Below are 27,097 nucleotides of genomic sequence, written 5' to 3' on the forward strand. Positions count from 1 at the left end.
AAAAGCACTGAGTCAAAAGTGGGAGAGAACGAATGGGATAAAAAAAAAACATTCAGGGGGAGAGACAGAAAAAGGATGAGAGATTTTGAAAAAGGTCATAGGAGAGAGAGAAAGAGAGAGAAAGAGAGGGAGAGAGAGAGGGAGCAAGGGAGAGAGAGAGAAAGAGAGAGAGAGAGGGAGAGAGAGAGAGAGAGAGAAAGAGAGAGGGAGAGAGAGAGAGAACAGACGGATGAAAGAACGTGAGAGCACAGTTAAAAATTTAGAGAGTGAAGGAAAATGCTTACATCCTTTTGAGTTCACCCAGCTATGAGTTCGGAAGAATTTAATGTTTTTTTCTTTTCTCTCCAACTGTCTGCTGCAGCTGAATACCCACTGCTCTTCTATTCTGTCCTGACACAATACACGTTTTTTTAGCAAACTCATTTTCCATTTCACAGCTGCCCGCTGGTCATTTTAGAATGGACAGATAGAATAAAACAAAAACTAAAAACTACGGTAGAAAGTGCTTACAAACTAAATCAAAAGTTGCTTTACATTTCAGGCATGAAATTCAAGCAATAACATCCAATGTTTTTCTTTAGTCTGCATTACAAAAAAATTACAACTGTGTACTTTTTGTGTTACTCTTTGGTATTTCTGCTATCTTATGTGTATTAGGCGCAAAACACATTAGAAAGCATTAACTATTATTCCAATTTGTCTCTCCTCCATATTGTACCTGCATAACACACATCAAACAGCCTGTCAGTGTCTGAGTTTGACATGCACTTGTAGTCCTCCACATCCCTTTCCCTTCCCTTCTCTTAATTCTCTTCCCCTATCTTTTTGCTCAGGTATGACCTAAAACAAAAAATGGACTAAAAACTTCAAAGACCACCTGTCTGTCACCTCATGAGCTGTTGTTGTCTGTTGGTCTCCCTCCCTTTCTAGCAAGCCATTTCTCTCTTTTTATCTTCTCATTTCAAAGGCTTCCGTTTCTTGTGGTACAGACATTACAGAGCGTTCTCCTGTACCTTTCATATACAGTAAATAGGTGTGGTGGGGGAGACGGCCTCCTCCCACCTGTGCTATCGGTTTTCTCTCTCTTCTGTCACTTAAAGGTGGGTTGAAATGACACACAAAACGCAGCAACAATCCAATACCATAAGCTGTGCGGAGAAGATAAAGCAACTACGGCGGATCAAAAGGATTGACACATTCTTCTGTTGCTGCTGTCTGTTCAATGCCACGACAGCGAGGGAAGAATAAGTGCTCCCGGCGCTCAGTCGGGATTGTATTCAATTAACAAATAAACAGCTCAATGGTAGAGAACCGCAAAAAGGTGCTTATTTTAAAGCCTGCGCGGCGTTATGTCTTATTGACAGGTATTATTATGGGCTTGCGTTTGTGGTGACACTGTCCCCGTTTCCAAATGTTGTCTTTTCCCTGAATTGGGGAAACATAAATAACGTACTGTAATGATAAGAAATAGTAATGTTTTACACATGCTGAAACAGGCTGGCCAATGACGTTTGTGGTTTTCAGTACATTTCCAAAGAACATTTTTGTTTGCGTGAAATGTGCTCCTTTAGTGAAAAGTAAAGGAATTAAAAAAATTAAAAGACTTAACCCTTGTGTTGACTTTGGGTCAAACTGACCCGTTTTCAATGCGTATTTTCACTGAAAATGTGTAGAAGAAAAACGTAAGAATTTAAAACGAAAAACAAAAAAAATACGTCAAAAAAAAACAAAATTATAGGCTAAGTGTTTGGTTTGACCTCCATTATTGACTGAGGTTGGGTTGAGTCGCACTGGATAACATAAACTATTGATCAAGCTAGAATTGGACTCGTAAGACTTTTATTATCGATTAAGCAACAAACTGGGACAGATCAGTGAGCCTTTCATTACTGATGGAGCTAAAGAGAGATTGTGGTCAGAATTTAATAATTGCAGAGACATGAAGAGTTTCAGACATGAAATGTAACACAGATTGGTCAAGTATCTTGAGAATCATTTTATGAGGGTAGGCGTCTTCAGGCACAAATCTGTAGGAAAGATTTCGTTCTTGTTTAAAGAAGCCGTTGGATTTACTACATTCCCACCTTTTTTACCCTCAAAAATATAGAAGAAGATAGAACTCATCAATGATTAAAGGTGGAGTTAACCCGATTTCATCAAAAAGCTGTCTCTTATAGAAGACTAGCTCTTACCTGGATTTATTTGGCAACCAGCACAAAAAAGCACTCATCTAGTAATTGTATTCATTACCTTTAAGACACGTCTTGGACGAGGCCTCGCTGTATCTGAGCTTTTAAGCCTTTTTGAGCCCAAGCATAGTTTGCGTTGCTCTGGTTATTTCACAGTCTAGACAGACAACTACGGATTATCAAACTTTCTCCATCAGAGCCCTGGCAGACTCTTTGAACAACCTGTCTGATGACATCAAGCCAAACTCTTCTAAAACTTAACTCTTAACACTGATTTCTTGAACTGCAGTATACTGAATCGAAATGAAATGAATAGTCTGAATCTGGTTTTCCTGCCCTGTGCTTTACAGCAGAGATATTCAACAGGGGGTCCGTGACCCCTAGGGGGTCCTCAGAGTTAGTGCAGGGGGGCCCGCCAAATTCTGTTAACATTTTTTTTTTTGAAAGTTTCTTTTTTCAAAAATTCAATTATATCCAGCATATTATAGCAAATATAAATTGGCCTTTTTATGAAAAGAAAAACATTGAAGATAAGCTTACTATAGGTAAAGTAGCCACTATGGTAGCCATACAGTTAAGATGAATGATTCACTGTGGCTTTCATACATATGTTTAACACTAAAGGTACACTGTGTAGTGTTTTAAGTATTTTATTAGCTAAAATCAATGTTTTCATTCATAAATATGTCCTCATTGGTGTAAAATGACCTCTGCCAAAGATCTGACTTATACTTGTATCTGTATTTACATTGGACGGGTTAAGACCATTGCTTTAGAGTATAGATTGTAATGTATACAATCTAAACTCTAAAGCAAAAAAGAAAGAAACAAAGCAGAGCTTGGAGAGCTCTATGGTTATTATGCTGCCTCCTGTAGTATTGAGGGACCTATTAGGCATTTTCTTTGTAGGAATACTACTTAGAAAAGATCAGTTAGTTGTTTATATAAAAGCTACTTCTATTACAGATATTATTTATTGCACCTGGACATAATCACAGTAAAGAAACCCACTCAGGCATGACAATCATAATTTAAAGAAAAGTTCTGGTTTTAGAGAGGTGGGGTCAGCCTGTTAAGACATACAGTATTGATTGCGTGAACAATGGGTCAAAGCTTCCAGTAGAGAGAGAAGTAAGGTCAGATTGAATGGGTATCGCAGCTACATCTCTGTACCAGGACATCAGATTGTGCTGCTATCAGTTCCAGGAATAGCCTAGTGAGGAGGAGATACAAAGGTCCAGTTCATTAGCAGAGAGCCTGTCACAGAGACAGACTGCTCTGACTGGTTTCAGCAGCATTGTCTTAACCAAAGTTAAAAGTAGAAACAGAATACAATCTCTGCAGTAAGGGCTCCAACAGCTATAAATAGAAAAAAAGCATCATGTAAAAGGACAGTTCGTGTTTCCATGCGTTAATTTGACATTTCTTTGGCATCAAACTACTGGAACTAGGGAAGTCTGTAAAAAGGTGGATGGCATGGTTTGGTTGTGTGGTAATAAATTCTTCTGTAATTTCACCAGGTTACTCCTTAATGCTGGTACGCTTGGGATAGTGGAATTACACTCTAAGCGTCACCATGGCCGCAAAAGAAATTGTACAATTCCAAGAGATCTGTTAGCTACACTTTCACCAAGATTTTCAAACCTTTGACAACATAATATTCTGATGCTTCTAATCTAAGGAATCCAAGACCAGTGACCGTTAGATGCAGCAAAACTGTAGATGCAATCAATCATTTTTTTTCACACATCTTACACAGTACCACAAGCTGGAAAAACAACACTTGATCCCCTGTTGTGAGCTGGGATGATGAATGCATTCAAGAAGATTGTGACTATTGTATTTGGCTATGTACTGTATATATTCATATGTTGCTGTGTGGTGCTATCTGTACTGGCTGTGGAAAGAAATATCCCTCTGGGACAATGCATCTAAACGTAAAATCCCCCCAAAAAAACTCAAAGACTCAAGGCACTGGACAAAAAGCCGTCACGTTAGCATCATTGTAACACCATTCAGAAGTATAATCTCCTGACTTTTGACAGTGTTGTGTGTCTTGCTGATGCTAGTTTAGCGTACAAAGTGACCAATCATCTTGCTCCGCCCCCATTAAAAGAGTTCATATCACTGCATATCATATAAGACGGACTTGTAATTGCCAGGGAACCCCAATGATTAGTAAGTAATAAAACCATTTTTAAATATTGTCTATATATACTAATTCCATTAGAGGTAAATTCATGAAATTACTTTGATATTGACTTTGGTCTTAATTTGGTTACTGTATATTGCCTAGTCCCACCCTAACAACACAACACAAAAACAGCGTGTTCGGTGCTTTACAATGTTGTGTGAAATGACAAAAAAGGGAGAAAAAACTGTGAGGACGAGATGCTTAATTCGTCATATTCCAAAAGCTGTCATGGCATACGTTAGTAAAATCCTGACATCTTTACTCCCTTGATATACACGCTGAAATTCATCTGCTGTCACTGGAAGTTAAAAAGAATTCACATTCAAAGATTTTAAAGTACTTCTCCAGGGTCTGTCTGCCCTTGCGTTGCCATTTAAAATCTTCTGTATCGTTGCGTTTCAGATGATATCCTGTGTCGTGTATCCACAATGTTTACTCCCTACAGTGGAGACGCATTCCCACACTGCCGGCGTATTACAGTCACAATGTAGCACTTTGGTTGACTATGTGTGACAGTTCAGTCTCTGCAGACTATATCTGGGTGCGACGAAGATTTACACGCTGGGGTTTTGTTCACACTGTTTTCTAAATGCTAAATCCATTTGCACATTGGATTTCTGGGTCCTGTCAAACAGTTCCGATTTCTGATCAGATGCATCTCGTCAGGGCTGTGCACCTCTCTTTAGAATAAGGAGCTGTTTGTCTGCTACTCTTCTGGATGCACCACTGTCTGCTGGTGCTGCAGCCGTAATCAGGACTGACACAGGCGCACGGACCATAATCCCCATTGATTAGAAACCTGAGATCAAAGGCTTCCACCGCTGTCACTCTCACCTCCCGTCTCCACTCTGCTTATGCTGCTTCTTTCTTCGCCTTTCTTGGTCCTCTCTGTGTTTGCATGTTTCTCTTGTGTATTGAAGTTCCCCTTTGTATGCTTCTATTACAGTCACCCTTGCACCTGTTTCAATAGCTACTGTATGTTGACATAGAGGCTTTCATTCTGCTAATAACCAAACGCTACGCACAATCATAACACCTCTGTCAGAAAAAAAATGGTTTATTCAGAGGCAAATTTCCTTCTGCATGCTTGTCCACATGATGTTCAGTAGCTTAGTAGATTCTAGATCATGGCTGGTGCTGCGGGACTGCAGGAGTAATAAAACTGTTTAATCAGTGGAAAGGTTAGCATTAAAAAAAATAACAGTGCCATAATATTGGCAGTCACCATCTCACTTTCTTTGTTTTGCTTCCTGTCCTTACTACCATCTTACTCCATTCTACAATTCCCCTTTGTCTCTCTGTTACAATCGACGCTGTCCAAGTTTTCCATTAAGGCAATGAAGATGTTTTATCCCCACACAGCTTCCCTCGTTCATTCAAATCTAAATTCTCTTCTGTGAGAAACAACTCTATGAATATATTTGCAGACAGACCGCAGCACTAGGATATGTTATCTGATGTTAACCTCATATATTTAAGATCAAACCACCGACATAAGAAATCTCCGAGCTTCAAGCTAAACTAAGCCGTGTGCACACAGGGCATTGCAATGTTACACAGTCAAACCAGTTCAAACCTTCAAATAATGGACTGTTGGATCTGATGATTCAAAATGTACAGTAGTAGTTGTGTTGGTTGCCATAGAAACGTGTATATATATATATATATATATATATATATATATATATATATATATATATATATAATATATTAATAATAATAATAATATATAAGTTATAAAAGTTAAGAAAGTAGACCAATCATGTCACAACTTACTTCGAAACAAACCACTGTGAGACTGCAAAAAAAAATTATTCTAAATAACAAATATATGTGACTCTATACTTTAGATGTGATAGTGATATATTTAATTAAATGATAGGCAATTAATAGGCACATACTAATGCCACTACAAAGACTGTGAAAAGCAATGGTAATGCAGCATAAATTGAGAGCTCCTCAATGATTTCTGAGATTTAAAAAATAAAGGTTGAGATAATCCTGTTTGTACAACTTTTTTTTTTTTACAACTGTTTTCATTATCCAGAGAAAATGGTGTTTTGCAGTTTTGGAGCTTGGTACGTATCGTGAGGAAACTTCTGATAATCACTGTTTCAAAATTGAAATCTGTGTAGCAGTAGGTCGTGTACCTATTTTCATTTTTTTTTTTCAAATCCCAGCGCTGAAGATTTAATTAAGTGATGAAGAGACACTAGCTGTTAACCCACGGGTAATTAGACAGAGGAGTGTTGCGTATTCCCAAAATAGAGAGTGAGTGTCGATGAAATGCACGTACCATTGCTAAAACTGCAATGCATTCTACAAGAAGCACCGCGCATTAATCTAACTAGTACAGACGTTGCCTTAATTACATTGGCAGGTGATTTAAAATAGATACATACTGTATAAACATGTATACCAAAGGGAAAGAGGCCAGTGGTTTTGGTGATATAAGCTCTGTGTGTGTGCACCTGAACAACTCAAACCAAGACAACTGCACTTTGCACGATTGTGATAAAATGTGGTCTGAGCAGGTAGAAATGGTATCTTAATTTGGTGCAAAAGCAACTGCCAAAACATAAACCCAATCTCAGCAACAGATGATATTAAGATAACTGCCAACTTTGTTCAAACAGAAATTGAAGAAGAAGAAGAAAACAGTGACAAAATGTGATCCTACTGATCTCAACGGGGGGAAAAACATAACGAGCTGATTACATGCTATCTAACGTATGTTTGCACTGGGTGACTTTTTTACAGACGAGTTTCCAGAAAACATTCTTTTCAAGCTTGCATGCAAACAGTAACTAAAGTCTGCATTCCTGGGTTTAATATGTGTCTTGTACACTACTACATTACCTTTTGCACTTTACATCCCACTCCATGTGTACTTGTGTTGATATTATGTCTTATTTTTATATTTTTGTATATTATGTTGATATTTGACTATACCTATGTTGTTTTCTCTATTGTACAGTATGTGTCTATATTCTATTTGTCTACTGAATGTTTACTACCACATGTCTATTTGTTGAATGTATAGAGAGTTAACACCTACCGAAGTCAAATTCCTTGTGTATGTAAGTATACTTGGCCAATAAATCTGATTCTGATTCTGAATTAACTGTACAGCATCAGTTGGTCTATAGTCAGTTTATTTGTCTTGGTTTGATGTTAAGCTTTAATCCCTTCATCCAGACAGAGACTTAGACAGATAAATAGACAGAGGTGTGTGTATGTGTGTGTGTGTGTGTGTGTGTGATAAAGAAGAGACAATCCATTTGTATTCCTATTAGACGGGCAGTTATGGTGATGAATACATACATGGAAATTAGCCCAAGATGAGGGCTAATTGTCTGATTAGATGTGCTTCAGGTTGATAGATGCACAATAAGCCCATGCACATAAAGCAGTCATTAAGGAACATTAGACCATTAAATTGAACATTACACTATAGCCAGAGGCAAAAATATGGATGTTCATTAATGCATCTCTACACGTAGGAGTGTGTCTGTGTTTGTGTGTGTGCACAGTACCTTTTCTGTGAGTACTTTGTTCTCTTGTTGCCAGTCTCTCTCTGACTCTGCACCTGAGAAGGGAGGGATCCAATTAGCATTATACCAATTACACATTTGAACTGCTTTATAACTGGCTCTGTTCAGACCTGGTATTAACATGCGTCCTGGGGGATCTGATCACAAGTGGACAGCTCTGAATACAGGTGTAAACGCACCCAGGACACAGTGAGGACGCGTTGAGATCCGATCGCTCAGACCACATTCAGAGGTGGTCATTTCTTGTGAAGTGAAAGTGTCCTGGGCCATATTGAAGGACTGCATACTCAACTGACGTAGCTCTGCGGATTTGGGCTGTTTTTGAATTTTAAAACATTAGTACTATTCAAGTATTTCTCGCGTCACAGAAACCACTGAGGGTGAATCTTTTTGGAAACCACTAAAACTCAAAAACATACATTTAAGCATTTCAAAGTCTTCTATGTCTCTTATAGCTTGGCAGTGTGTATAAGCTAAAGCACCAAGATGTTGATAATTAGCAATGTAAGTCAGAATTTATATTTAAAGAGCAAACAAGCCTCCAATGCCTCTCTTATAACAACAGAGGAGCAATGATGATCTACAGGAAAACTTAAGGCACACATACATGCGGTTATATACAGTACACACTATCAAAAACACACACATGTTCAGAGTAGCATAAGTATGTACACTATCTTCTGCTGAGGACGAACAGGAACTTATCCAGGCTCTATTATCAACAGAGAAAAAGTACTAATTTGCGTTCCCCGTCTGGTGTGCTGCTGAGTTTTTTGTTGTTGCAGCACACCTCCTGCGGCACGCTCACTCAAACACATGCACGTCCCCGCAAACACAAACCCCAAATCAATCCCTGTTTGCTCTTGAGGGTGTCTCGCTCACCCTCTGAGAGATAAAATGACATGCTTTGCTGGCCGGGGTTGTTTTCAGCTCAGAGGAATTGCAAATTCTCTGAAAATGGTGTCATTTTCACTTAGGTTTTCTCCTGCAAAGAAGGATGATTAAATAAACAAAGGAACAAGGCTCCACTGTTAGTTCTTCAAACATAGAGAGGGAAAGATACTTATCTCTGTCTGTCCTCCTTATAAGTTTACATATTTGAGTATTATTTTCTGGCAAAAAAATTTTAATCACAATGTATTCATTAAAGGTAAAGGTACTTTTATTTGTCACATACATGTAGCGAAATTCATTCTCTGCATTTAACCCATCCCTCAAGGGAGCAGTGGGCAGCCAATGACAGTGCCTGGGGACCAACTCCAGATCTGAGCCAGTGCCTGGATCAAGGGCACTGACTGGAGAACCTAGTACATGTTTTTGATGGTGGGGGAAACCAAACCCACCCAAACATGGGGAGAACATGCAAACTCCACACAGAAAGGCCCCGGAACGACCTGGATTCGAACACAGAACCTTCTTGCTGTGAGGCCACAGTGCGAACCACTGGGCCACCATGCGTTACATATTTTGATTTGATCTTCATATGCAGTACGAGGACTATTTAACTTGAACTGTAAACTGCTATTGCTTTAGAAAACAAGCCCTCCAAACTAACCAGCAACTGACCTGTGCTTTCCAAAATGACACACAAGTGTTTTCTACACTGATGTCTCAACCAGCAGGATGACATTTTGCTGTAAATGCTGTCCAAAACAGTTACATTTAACTGTAACAAAAATAAAACATACTTTATGAATGTTTTCTGATCTGCCACCCCAACAATTATAGTTTGGTTAGGTTTAGGCACAAAAAAGGTTACCTTGGCTAAGGTTTGCAAAATATGATAGGTTTCAGTTTAAAAAACTACTTGGTTACACCTGAGGTAACTGATTTATTTGGCTACTTGGGGGGCAGCATAATAAGCTAATTAACACTAGCCTCCAAGTCCAAGTCACAGGCTTTGTGGACCCAATCTTCCAACCTGACCGTGTTGCAGAGGTCTTTGTCAGGTTAACATACTGTACATATAGGTTGTATTAAGCATTTGAACAAATGACAAATGCAATCATCATTTTTCTTTGTTAGGACAGCTTGTGTTTTCCATGGTGCAGTGAAATCAGGCATCAACTTTCCCCATTACACATGCTTCAGTATTTTTGAGGTTTCAAGAAATCTTCACCTGTAGTGTTTCCTCTGCAAACAAAAACCTTTGCAAGCCTTGCCGGTACATGCATTCAAAAAGTACTTGGATACCCCAATATGGAGATGCAGAGACATGGATTCAAAATCACATATTCTAGAGTGATTCACTCACAAACATCACAGTAGACATCACAAAATGATTTGTCAACGTCAATGTCAATTTTATTTGTATAGCACCTTTCATTACAAGTAAACCGAAAATGCTTTCCATTAAAAAAAGACAGCATACACATTCAAACAAAGCATGCATAGAGAAGAATGCAATAGACACAACAAGACAATTAACAAAAAAATACACGTGTGACCACACACACACACACACACACAGGGTAATTAAACAAATGGCTGAGAAAATGAAATATCACGCGCACACACAAATATACACAGCTGTTTTGCTGTTACTTCTGTATGCTGTATCACTGAGAGAGAACGTTACAGATGATCCTGTTTCCTTTCTCAAACAGCTTTGTACTTCTGAGAGCAACGCAGAGGAGTGCTTTTCGATGTAAATCATATTATGTTCACGCAGTTAATTCGCCGGCCCAGCAGCCACTGAAAAGTGCTGATATAGGAAAGAATCTGAGCATACATTAAAAAAACACCAGAAATGAATGTGTATAATAAATAATTTGCATTCCTCCATGTTGGTTTGAGCCTAACCCAACAAATGAAGCTCAGCGCAAATTCTTTCAGGAAGACGTCATTACCCCAATCACTACTCATTCTTAAATCAAATCAGCTGTTCAAGAAGTGACGTGTCAGTTAAACCAATCAGACTCAGCCACGAGATTCAAGGGCCAATCACAGCCTTACAACTCTGCTTTAAATCTGTTCTCTTCTTGTGCCATCAGCTGTCGTTTCAAAGCGCTCGACCCTCCTCCTCCTCCCCTGCCTCCTCCGGTAGTTGTGTTTCTCCGGCTCACCGCTCCGTTACCTCTTCGGTCCGGTCTCTGGTCTCTTCACCGCCGCCGCCGCCAGTGTCTGGGCTCCATCGGGGGGTTATGTTCCTATTCCCTACCCTTTTAAGAAGATTATTTCGATGGAGTCCAATCTCCAAAAGACTTTGTACATTCAATATCATACAGTTGTGCAATAAATATCTTTGCATATCTGCAAACGACGTCTCTCCTGATTGAATAGCAGTATGTTTCATAAAGAAAGTATGGGAGAATAAATTACTGATGGAAGTGTATTCTTCTTATGAAACAGACTGGGAATGGAAATGATATTTTTGGCTTACCGATGTTGTGCAGTCTTTGCATTCTTACAATTCACACAGTAAGGTGTGGCTAAAGGGATTTGGTGTCCTTGTTTTACAGCTCTCATATGCTGTTGGTTTTTGTCCATTTTTGTAAGCGGTGGGTTTACTACAGTATAGATTAAAAAAGTTGGCCATCAAAGCACTCAGTAGAGAGCGACATACAGTGTGGCAAGATTAGTGCAGTATTGTGTTTAGTTTGAATAGCACTGACATTAGCCTAAATGTGATTATTATGGACTTCAACTTAATCATTTATAATTGATAAAAAAAAAGTTTTTGACTGGTAGCGAGCATCCTTGAAAACACCTTTTGGGGTTTTTATTCTCCCTGAGGCTAGAAAGCAGCCGCAGTGGTCCTAAACAATGTGGCTTTCTGTATTTACTGATCCAACACTGATTTAGTGAAATCTTGTGAAACAGTTTCCAGGAAAAGGACACATATACTCAAATACTCAAAGTTTCACAACATGAAAACCTACTAAATATTAAAGTATAATTTGCAACAGCAGATATATTTTGAAGAAAACATAATGCAGACTAGATTATATTTTCTATGAACATAATAAGGAAATTGCAAAAATGTGTCAAAATATCCTCTTGAAGTGACTACAGCATTTGAAGCTCTTATAGTTGTGTTTATGCACTGGCAGCACTTGGTTAAGGTTAGAGGAAGATCAGGGTCTGGTTTAATACAGAAAAAGTGATTATAACATTTAGCCAAAAGCACGATCTCTCCTTACCTTAACCAAAATGCTTCTGTCCACAACCACAGACTGGACTCAGGATCCCCCCTGGTGTCCCAGTCCTGCGCTTTTGACCACCTACCTTAATAAATGGGCCCTTGAACATAATACAGCCTGCGATTACATGTTTTGGAAAACAATTTAGTATTACATAAATGTAATTTCGAAGAGAAATTGTCGATCCCTCAATCACAAATTGAGGGCTTTATCAATATGCTAATAATTTACATTTTGAAAGTTATCTGCTGCACACACAGTGTCTCCTACTTCACTGAAAAGTCTATTCTGGGTGTACCAGATACTGGACCATGATTGGCTTCCAACGTGGTTGTACTGTAATGTCGTCTTAAACTCAGATTTAAGGAGAAAACACAGAAACAGAATTCTAGGGTCAAATTCTGCCCATCTTTCTGCACAGTGAAGGACTGCACAGTATACTGTAACTGAGGTAACAATAAGCAGAAAGCTAGCCTCTTGACAGGCTTGAACTGCTTTTTGAATACAATGTAATTGAATACTGTATAATGCGATTGAATCTCCCAAACCTAAAACTTGGGCAGTAACCTAGCAAAAAGAATTTTTGATTTTTTTTTGCTCTTAAATCTAAAAACCCAAACACCTTAATGTATATTATTGTCTATATCCCTTAACCTCAACATATTCTATACCAAAGCTGCCCGAGACACTACATAAATCATATTGGCTTATTGAATTGAGAAAGTATGAAATATCTCAGATGATAGATAGTTGGTATTTAGTCCGGATAGCCCACAGCCATGAGTGATTGTGTGTGTGTGTGTGTGTGTGTGTGTGTGATTGAAAGACTTCCTCTCATCTCTCTCTCTCTCTCTCTCTCTCTCACACACACACACACACACTATATTGTACTCCACAGTGAGTATAGGTCTTGTATGTGAATTAGGCTTGTCTGTAAGTGTGCAATTTTTTTTTTTTATCAGTGGACGATCCCATTTCCGTTGTGTTGATGCAGCAGATGGATTCCCTCCCACTAACCATTCATCACCTGCCACACCAAGACCTGCCTGTGCCCCCTTTACACCAATGAAAAATGGGTTTTGGACCATCTTTTTCCTCAAGAAAATAAAAGTCGTTTACTGTGTCATCAAACAGGTCTCGTCCCGTGGGGGCTATTGGAGCTCCTGAGCAGAAAAAAAGTTTCTATTTTATTTTGGGTTTCACAGCACATGATGCCAAAGGGCAACAGGGAAACTTAAAATTGCTACGATCATCAGCAGACAGTGAAGAAACACAAAGAAGGGTGGAGAAAAAACTTCTTTGATCCATTTCAATCCAAGTTACCGTTATAAGAAATACTTGTTTAAATGGGTAACTTTGTAGAAGGAAACCGTGATCAAATAGTCATCATGTTCAGCCTGGACTACTTAGTTAAAAGTAAATACTAACTTATAAAGCATATACACTGCAGTCATAAAAAAAAGACGAAGTGTATTGGTTTTAAATATTTTGCTTAATAAAAGCTTGATTTTTCCTTAAAGAATCATTGAAAAAAGAGAATACAGAATCTATGTGACGTTTAATACACAATGTCCTGAAATAAGCTCAAACCTACTTCGGGACATTACTCCGGATTTCCACTGAATTCAGAACGTCTGCGGACCGGCTGCGCTGTGTGTTGGCTGCGTGCTCCGCCGTCCGTCAGTACCCACTAGGTCCGGATTTGTTGCGGCACAGCTGCGGCCATGACTGACAGCTGTAGTCACGAGGACCCACAGGTTCTCACGAATTCACGTAGAATAGAACCACAAAACCAACAACAGTTTGTTTCCATCCAGAGGAGTTGAGGGGAAACAACTCTGTGCTGTGTTTTCAAGGTGTAGTGCAGGGAAATATGATCCACCATGAGCACGGTGTATTTTATTTTGAAAATTAACCGGATGTTTATTTTGTTTCTGTGCTCGACTTCCTGTCCCGCACTATCTGCCCTTGTGCTGAATTGCTGCGGAGCTCTCCGGCGTCCGGCAAAAACAGAAGACACATTGGCCCAATCCCAAAGTGAGCCCTGAGGACTAAGGACTAAAGACTCACAGACTTAAGTGATCTCAGGTACTAAGTGAGCGAGTGTGTGAGGCCACATGGGCTCAGATAGGTATAAATGGGATTGGGACAGCACTTCACGAGATCACATGTTACCATGGCGACGTTTAATAACAAAGATGTTGCTGACACTCGCCGGTTTGAGAATCTTCATTTTAAGTTTGTTGCTTTCCACACGGCCAAGGCCCAGGAGACGGCTGCCTGATTCCAAACTCTTGTTTTACAAGCTGGACAACAGGTTGGTCTGTTCCGTGGCCGTGTGTCGTGCTGTTGTTTACCTTTTGTAATTTCCGGATTTCCATACGGTCTCCGCGGTAAACGTCACAGCGCTTTGAACTGTGGGTAATTCCCTTTGGTGAAGTCTGCATCGATGCAGACTCACGGAAAGGGCTCGGTAAGTGTGTACTCAAACCCTCACGCCCTTTGAAATTCGACATTGGGACAACCCTAAGCCCTTACGAATTTCGCGAGAACGCGCACCAAAGTCCGTGAGTCTGTGAGTCCGGACTTTGGGATTGGGCCATTGACTTTAATGGAAACCTGATGACTCCGCCGCCATTCCGGAACGGATCCACAGCCAGTCTTTTTTTTTTTTTTTTTTTTTTTTTTATCATCATGCACCAATTCAAAAACCTTCACTGACCTGAAAACAAACACCAATGTGATAACAGCAAAGTAATTTGTTGATTTGTGTAAAATGTGACATCCTTTCACTGTACTGACTTCAATACTGAGAATGTCTCATGTTTTAAATGAATCCATGCAATCAATCAATGCATAAATATTTACATGATAATAAGGGATTTCATTTAGAAAAACATACATAACTCATGCCAACAACAATAAGGGCAAAGGTACCGAGGTAATTAGTCAATAGTTGAATTTACAAGTTATTTACACTTACAAGAGGGTCACTGCTGTTGCTTAATGTCTGTGTGAATTAAAACTTTAGGGATGTGAGACAACGCTTTGATTTGTAGCTTTAAGTCTGCTATATTGAGTGAAAACGAGGTGCAGGAATATTTCAACACAGAAAACTATGTATGACAACTTTAGTTTGTAAAATGTTCTGTGCAGTTCAGGGTTTCCTGCAGTCTTTTACAGACACCTCGTCTGAAACGTGTTTTACATTTTTACAGGGACAAGGAGCAGAGGTGCTAAATCACACAGCGAAGGCCACATATTTTAATGAGTGAGGTGAGTGTTTAGACCATCACCTAATGATTAAATTGATCTGGATTTATGTGAGTCAGCTTAGTGATCAATCACATTGTACGTATGTTTAATTAATTCCGAAGATCAGCATGTCTCCATGTCGGAAAAGTAGAGGCAAACGGCTCAGTCAGTCACACCACAAAACTCAGTTCTTTTAATAGTTTCTTAATTGACAGATTTGCGAGTTAGAAATTATGTGCATGGTTAGCCAGTAATATCATTCTTTATTACTACAATTTTGAAAATGACAATAATTAGTCTGCAATAATTGTAATACAATAACAGGCTGTTAAATAATAACAATAAACTATGGGTTTGTGCAAGTCTGTGGTCTTCAGCCATAACCATATTATAAGGTTGCTACTAGATTAGGTAGGTTGCAATTAGACACAGAAACACAAACAGAACCACAGGCAGACACGCAGCTGACCCCGGGTCTCCTGAATCACTGACTTCATGTTAATTATGACAGTAATCGATCCCGCAGAGACAGACAGAAGGAGAGACGGGCAGAGAAACAGAGACAAGGTGACAGCCTGAGAGAAAGTCAACAAGAGAATATACAGAACAAGTTAATAAGTGGGAGAGTTGATAGTCTAGATCCACAGGCTATCTGATGAATCAGCATGTCAAATAAAAGAACAAATTAAAAGCCCCTAAATCAATCCTTTAGCATCGCCAGTTACAAAGTAAAAGCCTTAGAGTGGAGATCAATGAAATTAAGCACGCAGGTACTGAGGTACTGGCTGATCCATACTAATCTAACTTCCATGATTTACATGGAATAGTTTAACAATTTCAAAATTGAGATTTCATTTATTTATTGTATCATATCAAATAGCATTGGCATTTACACAAGGTAACATAAAATGTCACTCATCCTAAATCATGTAATAATGTTTTCATATAAATCCCTCAGTGTGAGTTGTGTTTCTGATATCAATACTTGAAGCCACAACAATACTCAAGCCAACTTACCCATGCTTATGGGTATATGGATATACTGTAGTATGGGAACCATTAGTTCCAGTTACTGTTACTGTCCCTGTGGGAAAACAATTATTTGACCAATCAGATTTGTGGAGAGTGCCAGCAAATTCAGCATGAGACAATTTACATACAAGGGAAATCAGACACTTCATGCTGTAAATTCTTCCTGAAGTCTACTGCATACTGAAGGAAGAAAACCTTTCATTGAAGGTTGGAAATGATCTCTCTTGATGCAGTGTCCGGTTCAAGAGACCAAGACATATTGCAGCAGTGAAAGGACTAACCACACAGTGAGAATACAGACTTTTCTTTTTCTATTTAAAAAAAAGTAAATAAAAATGAATGAATTGTGTTCTTGTCAGTATCGCCATCATCAACAAACTATTGTGTGTTGCATGCTGGGTAATTGCTATACTGTGAAATTTGATAAACAACGTATAAGAATAACTTACAGTACAGAAATTGAAACATGTTTCAAGTATCTGTAGCAATATTGTTTTTTTGTGGTTATGCTTTTTATTAAGAAGAGTTCTTCTTGTTCCTCTCACTTAACATTTCCTGCATCTAATATTAAATGTCATTTCAATTATCAGCGGGACACATTTATGTAATAAATTGTTAAAATCAAGAATTATATTAAATAGAATATCTCGTTATCAACAGTGTCAACAAAAGCTTTATTACTTCTGTCAACCAAATAAATGACTGTGGTTGCCGAGGATACAGAAATACCACCAGGACTACATGTAGACTGTAGCCTGACAGTGTTACATTGTGTCAATCAATCAGTTTATCCCAACTACAGTGAGTGGTTATGTAGTAATGAAACATTATTGTTATGCAATTACACTGCGGTGATACAGTGCTGTCACAAAGGCTCCGTATATTACAGTAAGCGAGTTTCCATTCACCTTTTTTATGCACATTTATGATTTGCACATTAAAGAATCTGAGTAGAAAGGCAAAACGTTTTAAAACAAAAGTCAAAATATGGCAAAAATATGTTCGCGCTTGGCTGCAGCCAGACTGATCTCATTAAGTGGCGTATGTATGACACGCCAATTCGTATGCTGTTTTTGCGTGTTATCAAGACGCATAATCGCTTTTTAGCGTGTTTATCAACGCCGTTCGGCCGCCATTGACCTACAGTGTGAATTTTCGCCGTAGCGAGTAGTATGAAAGGACAAAATCTGTAGAGAGAGGTTGGTTGGGGTGGTGGATGGCTAAAACACAGGACTTTCACCCAGGAGAGCCGGGATTGCGTCCTGCGTGTGGCGTTGTAAACATTTTTTTTTTATAAGCCTTCCCCAATGTTTCTTTCCTAAACCCAACCGTTTATTGTTTTCCTAAGCGTGTGACGTTGGTCACCGTTGTGTTTTTGACGTTTTTTTGTGTTATAAAGCCTTTTCCAATGTTCTTTTCCTAAACCCAACTTTTTTTTTTTTTTTTTTAACATGCGTGTGACATTGTTCTCGCGATAGTACGGCACGTTCTCGTGATAACACGCAATGTGGTGACGCCACGTGGTGGGTATGTTTACATCCACTGTATACAGTTTAGACATACACGTGGAAAGCTCAAAATGCGTACAGACAACACGCCATTTGGCTTTAGGAAAGTGGCGTGTAGGTTTACGCAAAGTCATGATGCCACGTTGCTGCAGCGGAAAAGTGGGTTCATCAATAAAACCAAAACGTGACTAGGTGCAGTAGAAAAATGCTAAGGGAATAAATCATGAAGTGCATGACACAAGGGACTTAAACGCCACTTAAGCTTGAAGCTTGAAGCTTCACTAGAGAGACGGGGAAAGAAAATCTGATCTGTGGAGCAATGGGAAGACCTCAAATTAATACACAAAACAAACATGAATGCAATTTTTCCATTATGTTTTCTGCATGGTTTTACATTTTTTGAAATTTGACTGCCGCACTTTTAATTATGTCATCTCATTTTGCCATCTTCTGCCATAGTTTAACGGCACTCAACTGGAGAATGAGCACCACCAGCTGTTACAACAGTAGTCAATGGATACATGCATTCATTCACATTTTCTTTTGCAGGTTTTATGGAAATTTAGTTAAAAATCGATGCTACATGCTGATGGAAACCTGACTAACATTGTTCAACCACCACAGAAATACTGGACAGCAGAACAATACAGAATTTCTAATGTCTAATATTAAAATGTATGTCAAATTAGTTTGAGAATATTAATATGCACACTCTCACCTCTTAAAAATAGTATATGCATGGCAAAAAGGGTTTTGCGAGTGTCCCTTTGCTCTCTTTTGGCTGCACAAGCAGAGGAACACACACTGTCTCATCCAGTCGCCCACATATATTACACACCTAATTCTACACATTAATTCCTCACTGACCTCCACTGCGCAGTCAGTCTCCCTCCCTCTAAATCTATCTCTTTTGTGCGCACACAGACTCTCATCAGCCTTTAAAGACAGTGCAGTCCTGGTCCAGAGCAGAGCAGAGAGGTTAGGGCTACAGCTCCTGCCGCGGATATCCTGAAGGATAACTGGGATTGTGAAGGGAGCGTGAGAGAGATGCGGAGAGCACCACTCAATCAATTTCTATTGGATCTCACTCCAGTGGGAACATAAGTGATACTGACCTGAGGGATACAACAAGCCTGTGCATTTCTTTATATCTGAAGGAAAATAGCCAACTGGGCTTACACTAAAAAGGTGAAATTGCTTCAGAGTACTGGTCAATCTGACAGTTGGAGCCTTCAATTTACAGCATAAGTACTGCGGGGTTATGGTGTAATCTTTTGTATTTAACTACAGTACAGGTACCCAGTAGTACTACATTATAGGTAACCAGTAGGTAAAAAATAACTACAGTATAAGTTTTTTGTAAGATCCCAATTGTGACCCCCTTATTTCATAACTTCTAATCTTTTTCCCCAATACCTACATATAAGTATTGGAACGTACTGTAATTGTACACCTTAACTCAGCAGTAATTACGCGGTGTATTGCAGGCTGTAATCTAAAGCATTACCTATATATACTGTGTGTGTGTGTGTATATATATATATATATATATATATATATATATATATATATATATATATATATATATATATATACTGTGTGTGTGTGTGTATGTGTGTATATATATATATACTGTGTGTGTGTATATATTTGAGTTTTAAAAAGTTTTAAACATAATGTTCATATATATATATAAAAAACTTTTTAAAACTCGTATCAACATAGATATTGCTTTATGAAAATGTTTATGATTATTGGAACAATCCAAAACAATGACAAATACTGTCATGAACATTCTCCAGAACAACCTCAAACCCGGGGAGTGTAATATAGAACTATGACACAGCCTATATAGTACAGTTGAAGCTATTGCTTATACTTTGATTTCTTTGGATAAAACAGTACTTCTATATCTTTGTTCTCCTCTTGTATTCAGCAGAGGTTGAGCAACCCAACCTCCTTACTTTTCTTTCTTTTTTTCTGACAAAATGAACAAGGAAACACCACAAAGGCAAAACATGACCAGAGAAAAGAACTACAGCATACAGTGCATGGGCTGTTCCCATCACTTTTGTTTCTTTGCACTGAGCCAGTTGTTAAAAAGACAAGAATGTTCATATTTTCGGATAGGGCAGCTCACTTCTTGTGAACAGCATGCCCAGACAGTGAAAATAACATCTCAGATGATACGGACGTGGCAGGTGTTGCCAAGTACTTGTGTTATTTATCCATATCTACTTAAGGAGGTTTGTTTCTGCTAGCCATCCACAACGTTACTGCTGCATCGCTTCCTGATTTCCAAAACTATAGAGCAGCCGAGGCCCAAATCACAGAACGTGGATGCGTAAATTGCGTGTCAAGAAAATGTGTGTTGTTAAAAGGAATTTGCGTTAACTCGTTATTATTGCGTTCTTTTTGACAGCCCTAGTGTATGTATATAGTTTAAACATTGCCCCATTTGGTGCCATCTTTGCCAATTTTCCCGATCATAGAACACGTTAGAGCAGTCAGAAAGAAGGAATAAGCACTGAATTTGAGGCTGTGTTAACGAATTGCAGAGAAAAGATTTCTTTTGGTGCAAAGAAAACCACAAGAAGCTAAGGAAGGTATTCAAACCTTTTCAAATTTGCAAAACGTTGTGTAAACGCAGGCTTAACCATGAACGCACCCTGCATGTTGAGCAGGTACAAATGTAAAACCCACAACAATACTGGCATGAAATTAGTGAATTAGGTGCCAGAAAGGTTAATCATATTCCAAATGTGTTATAAATTTTATAATACTGAGAAAATCATGTTCCACTGTGGTTCCAAGTGGTAATTGTCCGTTGTTTAATGATCACATTTAAAAAGACAATATTCTAAAACTGGAAATTAAGGCTGAAATGAATGATGACTGTTAGAGCTGTGACTGGTTTATAAATGCAATATTTACTTTTGACGATGTGGAGAAAGTGTAAAACACTAGACTGGAAGACAGAGTTTTTGGGGTTATCCAGATTGAAATCATCTTTGCAGAAAAACAAAACAAAATCAGATCATTGACAATTAAATTAAGCCCACATTCATAGGCGGGCTGAAATTCAATCTGTGGTGAGCCAGCTATTACTCAATCAAGAAACAAGGCTGCATTTACACCGTCAATTCATATACAGTATCATCGTATGTTTCGGTTTTACAAAGGAAAAGGAGATACATATTACATGCCAAATGTCAAATCACATTAGCCTGTAGACTGAACGTAGTCAAAGCAGGCTCAATTCAGGTGAAAAGTTGAAAGTAGATTCTGAGGTGATGTTTGATGTAATGATCTACAAATTGAAAGCCTTAACTAAATTTCACCACCTGAAATAACTCTTGTGGTGGACAAAAAAACAAGTCGTAATTTATTTTCATTGTGTGGTTTCCAGCTTGTTTTGACCTTGTAATTATTCTTAGTAAAATTGTTATGAAGCCAATCCCTACATTGATTAAAGAAAGAAAGATGCATGTTCAGCTGTGTGAGTGCTGCATATGAACTACTTCCTTTTCTTTTGAGTAACAGACTTTCCAATAATCTCAGGAGATGACTCTGCTTGCCGATGAGCAAAACTACTTTTGGAAAGTAAGAGGGGGCTTTTGATAAAAGTTTTTCTATTACCTCAGTTATTCAACCAAAACCAGTCAATCAACTCTGCATGTTTCATTGATTCCTGGGAACCTTTTCATTCGTTAAGTCATCTGCTTGAATACAGATTAATATTTTCAGCCAGAAAGCTTTACCCATAGGTTCTAGTGATATTTCAGTATATGCTTTGTATACAGGGAATGCAGTTGAGTTGTTGTGAATCTTAATACAACACAAACAGTATCTTCATAAAAATACCATGTTTACATTTTACTTTGGCAAACAATGCTGTCATATAGTAATCAGCAACACAAGTTTAATTCATTACACTTAATAATAAGGTTGCCTAGACCAATGTGAATGTACTAGTGTTGAACTGATACGTAACTGAAGCATGAATACATTACATTATGTGGCCCACAACGTTTAGTAATATAGTTTTAAATGCTGCAATTACTTCATGTTCATGACAACATTCTCTCTATTTTGACTTGATCACACTAAAATAGCACACTTCATGACAAACCATGCAGTGCGAGTCAAGCAACTATCTTAAGACGTTTCTCTTCTCAGAATGTGATGTGACGCAGTCTGGCCCAGTTAGAGAGACATCTCTGTGCATGAAACTGACCTAACGATTTAGCAATGAACTCAGATTCAAAATACCCAAATAATAGCTGCTAGAAAACAGATGAAAAATGTGGACTTGCTTCTCTTCCGTCTTATGTTGTGGTTTGTTTTATCTCTCCCTCCTTGCCTATTTCTGTGCTGTCATCTTGCTTCAGTGATATTTGTTATACAGAGAACAGAGATGAAGAGTGCTTTAGCATTGATTTTTTTGCTTTGTTATGACACTAAATTCTGCCTCAGTGCTCTTTGCTAAATGAACAAGCCACACACATACTGTATACTCGTGCGTACACACGCACACTGACACACTATGACAGATAGCTATGGGCACATAACTTGATACAAGATAATTTGTTATTTTGAGACTATTGATTTGTGAGTTACGCAATGAAATAAGTCTCTTTCAGAAGCATCCCTACAGCAATCAATTTTAAAATGATGTCCCATTCATTGCATTCTTATGATATGATCGATATATCTTCTAATATGCTGACTACACAGAAATAGGATAAGAATACAAAAGTACACACAAAAAAGGCAAATATGACAAGAACACTACTTGAGTTGACATTGTTTTACATGTGAGGTTCCTGAAATCGAGACAGTGGAACACACAGCTTTCCTGAATATCATCCATCATCCAAATATCTAGACAAAACACGAATAAATTATTCTATTTTTAGGGAGGTATTTCTACACTATATGCCTCCATTATCTTGCAACAAAAAATGGGCCAGTTGATATGTAAGGCAGCGAGTTATCCGATCAGCAGAGAACATCATGTACAGATGGCGTCACAGGTAATGGAAAGTCATTTTCACCAGGGGCTGTTTTCCATGTAGGATAGCTACAGAGCTGCCAGGTCAATGAGGACAAATGGCCGCCTCTTGCCCGAATCACAACAGTAACCTAGACTAAGTAGCTAAGTAGCCCCAGCTGAGGGCTTTGGATGCCTGAATGTTTCCCTTGACCATAGCCACAGTACGTTCTGAACAACCTGCAGTGTGAATTACAAAGCAAGGAAGTTGTGAACATCGGGATTCATTCGTCGTTTTATGAAACTACTTCTTGTAGTTTGGGGTTTATTTTTCAGGAGGTTCAGGAATACAAGGTTTTATTGATTAAACATTCATCAGTTCTTGGTGTGGATAGGATTTAGGGCTAATGTCCAAACAAGAAAGAACCCCTCAGTCAGAAAAAAGAACCCGCAGATTCTTGATGCTGGGAATGGTGGCTAGGGTGGACATTCATACATCAGTGTCAGGAGCTGAAGACAGTAAGTGGCTGTTCAGACTCAAAACAGCAAGGCGGCTGTGTTGTTTCTGGTACCGGTGAAACATGAAATGCAATCCAAAAAGTCTAGTTTGAGTAAAGAAGGTTTCTCAGACGCAAAAACACTACACAGCAGGTTATAGTATACTGAGACAGGACTTTTGCAACTCTAGAAAGTAATCACAGCAATTACCAATAATTTGGTGGCTCTCCTTGCAGTTACTCCAAGGACCCCCTGTTGAAGATCTCTGGTCTAAGATAGAGCAGCCTCTGGGTGGCTAATGAATGACTGGCTCCAAAATGGGCGAGAGAGAAGGGGTGGAAAGCTGACTTAAGTGAATGATGTGAAACAAAAGAGTAAATAATGGGAAACTTGAAAGTGTGTGGATGAAGCATAGCCAAGAAGTGCACAGAGCAGAAGCCAGTAGGTAAGTGTTATTTAAATAAACTCCTGGTGTACAAACTTTCCAATCCATCGTTTTATGAGTGCATTACCTATTTGTACTATTGTAGAAGTTTGGTATCATTTCGGGCATTATTAGTGGGGTAATGTACAAGATACGCTCTTGGATCCATTAGCGCCTGCACTAAGCTATTCAGCTGATAACACTAACTCTCCCAATGTTTGATCAAGGTGAAAAAAGCTTCTGGGGGGTTGTTTGGCTCAAGGTCGTGGTGCTAGGGTGAAATTATTCCAAACCATCACTATAACATTTAAGTCAAGAGTATTCCATGAAACAATTGAAACAGGAATAGAGTAGTGTTTCTGATTAGCCATGTTTTGTTCTACTTGACCTGAAGCTGCTGTTCCTGGTGTGCACTGCTTAACAGTCCAAAAATCTTGTGGCCATATTATGCTCATTTTCAGGTTCATAATTGTAATTTTAGTTTGTATCAGAATAGGTTTACATGATTTCATTTTCAAAAAACACAATATGTTTGTTATACTGCACATTGCTGCAGTTCCTCTTTTCACCCCATGTCAGATCTCTGTTTTAGCTACAGAGTGAGACCTCTCAACCTCTGTAAGATCTTGGTTGTCAGTCGCACATGTGCAGTAGCTAGGTAAGGATTACATGAGCTAGCTAGCTGTTTCTCCAACTTCGGCCTGTACAAGGCAGGATTAGCCGGGAGAGTTCTTCTAAACGAGGGCGCTCTTCCAACTTTGCGTGAAATACCTGCAGAACAGGGACATGTATTTTGTAGATTAGGGTGAATTTGTGTGTGTTATAGCAGTGTTTTGCCATTGAGAACGAGCTAACATGCTAACAGTTAGCCCCCTAGGCCCCTCATTTCGGCTAATGACGTAGAAAGCCGTGCAGATTTTGAACAGCTCTCCCGGAGACTGAAGGCAGGATAGATTCAGAAACCCATATCTCACTCAAAACAGCATGGCTGTTTTTTTTTTCAAAGTTTGTATGCATGTGGAAGCACCAGAGACACAAAATAACACCCCAAATCCCAGGAAAAAAGTGATTTTTTTCATAATGTGGGCACTTTAAACCATTTAACTTGCTCCCTGAATGTTGGAATATTTGTTCATTGGAGTCATCCATTACATAATGCAGTTTATGTAAGGCTAATCTAGGTTTAGCTCTAATAAGTAAAGCAAGAGTGATGCCCCGACTTGCTAGTATGGGCATTTTAGAAACAATGCAAACAGATTACACTACAGTATTTACGTTATCACTATGATTAATTTAATTCCTTACACCTGCAGTAAAGTCCTTAATATAAGTGGTGCTATAAGAAAAAAGAAAGAAAAAAAAGAAAGAAAGAAAATATATGTCAATAACCACGAGACCTGGAGGAGTACCACAATTACGCAGACCTATAACCTGCCTTTAAAGTAAACCTCTCTTAAATGATCAGTGTCACTTAGATTTTACTTTAAGTAAAGCCATAACTTGGCTCTGTGGACTTTAAAAGTCAAACTCAAGCTTTGTCATTAATAAACAATACAACTTTGATTGAAGACAGATTAACAGTACTAGCCTCAGTAATGGAGAAAGTTTGACTCGTGAAGTAATGCAAGTATAATTAGTTTTCTCGTACCTAACAAATGATGATGACAGTGGTGACTGGTGATGCATTAACACCGTACTGGGCATTTTAATTAAAAACAATATTTAAATGGCTTAACTAAATTCTTTAGACCTGAAAAGTCAGGGTGTGGATGTTTGGTAAAACTGCCAAACTTCACATTTTGCACGACAAATGTATACGGGCCTATATATTTAACAGTTTCGAGCAGTTATTTATAAGTTGGTCTCAGTCCAACCTTCAAATACCACCATATTATCTGAGCAGTTTAAAAATACAAAATGGGGCAAAACAGGACCTGAAATGTTAACACAGACTGTTTGAGTATTGCATTTTTGTCACAAATGTCGAGCCTGTCTTTCAGTGCTTCTTTTCCATGGCTAGAGGACTTATCTGCACACAGTGGCAGTAAATAAAAGCAAATTAAAGCTTCCTTTGAATTAAAATTGTGAATGGCTTTAACTAGATAATGATAGGCTCTTTAACAGTTAAGCAGTAAAGCAAGTAATTGCTTTTTCATGGACTCCAGATTTTGAATTTCTATCATGTGGTGACACTAACAAAATCCAATCACATGGATAGCAATTAAACTCTTCAGTGAACTTCTGACATGGTTCAGTTCCAAGGTAATGACATAACTTACTGTGATCCATACTTAATTTCCTCCCAGGATGTTGATGGTGTTTTCTGTATGTAGTGAATGTTTTGTTAAAGCCATGTACTGCTGGCATGTACAGCACCTCCAACTCTATAGCAAATCAGATTTCATAACAAATCAGTTGGAGTTCTTTTCTGTAGGGCTCTCAGGAGTTCTTTGCGATGTAATATGAAAAACAGCTTCACTCCACAACTCTTACCTAAGTGATGCATTCTCTGTGAGAAATGAACATGGCAGGGTATAGTCGAGAAGATAACCTTAGCAGTGATGACCGAAAATATGTCTGCATAATGTAATGTGATATGATTTAATTGTGTTGCGCTATAACTTTGTTTTATACTATGAATGTTGTTTATTCCATATCTTGTTATGTAGCACAGAGAGACTTCCACACTGCATATTGTAAGACTTTTCACGTTCCCATTTGGTACTGTCGCCCCACTTCTCTCTCTCAGTCCTGTTTTCTCAAATATTTACAACATTTTAATCTTTTAAGTACTTGTATATGTTGTATGATTCCCTAATGAACAATTACATTTCCTGTCATTAGACTAAAGTTGCTTTGGGCAGGTTGTAGGGTTAAGGTTACGGTACTTCAATATCTTCCTACAAGTTCAATTGAACGACAGTATGCACATCAGGTTGGTTGCGAAATATTATAAATAACCTTAACATCTGCATTAGCACCTTTGATATGGTTTTTGTTGTTGAGCTGATTCATTATAAGGCCATATCATTCTGCCACAAAATGCTAAATGTAGTTTTTTTAAGCTTAGTGTAAAGAATTGACTAAAATACATTCAAGCATGTACATACTGTATATACATATAAAAACTATTATAAATGTTGCGGACAGTACAGGATTGCTAAAATATGCAAACCGTTGTAACATTCAGACTATATGATGATTTACAGGTTTATTATAAAGGAACAAATGCTCACATAATACTGGTGTGAAGTGCTGTATTGTTGTGAAGCCTGACCCGAGAGGCACTGCAGAGGAGGACATTTTAT

The 27,097-nt window shown here is 38.5% G+C and overlaps 1 protein-coding gene across 2 annotated transcripts in view; it reads right to left on the reverse strand.

Moving 5' to 3' along the window:
* The window catches only part of tnr (tenascin R (restrictin, janusin)), a 203,806-nt gene that overhangs the window by 95,153 nt on the left and 81,556 nt on the right, over positions 1-27,097 (reverse strand). For both annotated transcript variants that reach the window (XM_028593565.1, XM_028593566.1), the window contains one exon: positions 7,920-7,972. The gene's annotated coding sequence lies outside the window, so the exon portion shown is untranslated. The remainder of the gene's footprint in view (positions 1-7,919; positions 7,973-27,097) is intronic.

This window comes from Perca flavescens, chromosome 12 (assembly GCF_004354835.1).
Source record: "Perca flavescens isolate YP-PL-M2 chromosome 12, PFLA_1.0, whole genome shotgun sequence".
Taxonomy (NCBI): domain Eukaryota; kingdom Metazoa; phylum Chordata; class Actinopteri; order Perciformes; family Percidae; genus Perca; species Perca flavescens.